Here is a 1822-nt window from a genome sequence, read left to right on the forward strand (position 1 = left end):
ACATTTCACAAACAAGTTGCATTTGCAGAATCATGGAACGCATGATCAGTAATTGATTAGCACTTAGAAAACAATAATCTACGGGCATACATTGTGGTTTATGTAAGAAACAGAAGTAAAGATTTACATGATTTAGTATGACATACAAAGAAATATTATACCAAAGACCCCTCACTTCCTCCAGGTGTGTGTATGAATGTAACACTGTAACGTAACCCTGGACCCACGGTTTTCATATATGAGGAACAGCAGAGGATTTAGGGATACATTGATCAACTATGATGTTTAGTTCATCAGAAAACATTTTATGAGTTCAAGATTGCCCATGAATGTTCAGGTTTCAATTTGTTAATACACGTCGATTAATATAAAACCAGATTGGTTCTATTCCACGAAAGCTTTCAAAATAAAGAGTCAATTTAAGATTGAGGTTGATCTCCCACCAACTTAGCCTAATATATTACTAAATGTAAATTCACTCATCTATATATTGTCAGATTTTGGGGACGCACTTTTGCAGTGTAAAAAGGATGGAAAATTTTATATACTGGAAAACTGACACCTCATTCCTTTAATTGCTTGGCATAAGAAATCAGCTCTCAAAATTTGATAAAAATCGAAGACCTTACTGTGCAAAAATGGGTTAAGAGGATGTCTGATGGTACAGGCCACATGTTGCAAACGGTAGGTAACAATTGCATGGTCTTAATATTTCCAAGAGAATATGCAGGGCTGAATTCAAAGTTGCTGTCCTACTTGCTCCAGGTGTAGCCTATAACCCAGCTGCATCATCCAAATTCCAAAACTCCAGTTGTAGAGTAATGTCTGATCAATCTGATCCAAAACGACAGTACTCGGCAGCGAGCATTGATTACTAGAGAGAACCGTCCACTTTCTGCTAGTATAATTATTTTAGCAGTTTAACATCCACTTTTCCAAAATGAATTTACAGAATTTAGTCTGGACTTTTCTATATTCTTGTTACTTTTAGTCCCCCGAACTTCCGATCCATATGAAAGAAATGGCTGATTTTTTTCGTCAAACCATTTGAGTGAAGGCTCAACGGGAAAATTCGTATATTTACAAATAAAACGCTTCACGACGCGTAATGCTCTTACTTTTTGCATTGCAAGTGGCCCACACATTCTTGAGTCAACATTTCTACAGGAGTCCACAATTCCTAGATATTTATTGTAAGGTACACCCTGTATTTAACAAGATCAGCAATTTGACATTTTTCAGTACCAGTTTTGTCTTCGTTATTTTCATTTTTTCGTTTTGTTAATATTTATTGAGGGACCCCACTTCAAACAGTATTCACTTAAAACATGAATCTTTCGCTGTAAGTTAATTACTGAGTCGCAAATATAGCAACATCATCTACAAACAATAATATTGATATATCGGTGATAGTTTCATTAATGAATATGCACCTCTTGTGTCATTAGCTATCATTTCTTTAACACTGAAGTTCTGTATATATAGCAAGAATAGTATTGGTGACAGAACGCAACCTTGTCGAACACCAGAACACGTATCAAATATATCTATCATCTCATATTTACTAGTTCTGACTGAAGCTTTTACGTTATTGTACATGTTTCTTAATTAACGTTGACGTTCCCGTGTATACCAGATTGCATCCTAACATAAATAAGTTGGAACTGATTTTAATAAATTTGTGTTATTGTTATCAAAATACAGGAATACTTACGCTCATCGAGAGTATTTAATATATTTTCACACGAAACTTTGTTTACGAGGACGTGCCTGCTAGGAGGTAGCGGAAACAGGCGAGCGTTGACGAGGATGCGTTTGAAAC

Source organism: Haliotis asinina, chromosome 3, assembly GCF_037392515.1.
Source record: "Haliotis asinina isolate JCU_RB_2024 chromosome 3, JCU_Hal_asi_v2, whole genome shotgun sequence".
Lineage (NCBI taxonomy): Eukaryota > Metazoa > Mollusca > Gastropoda > Lepetellida > Haliotidae > Haliotis > Haliotis asinina.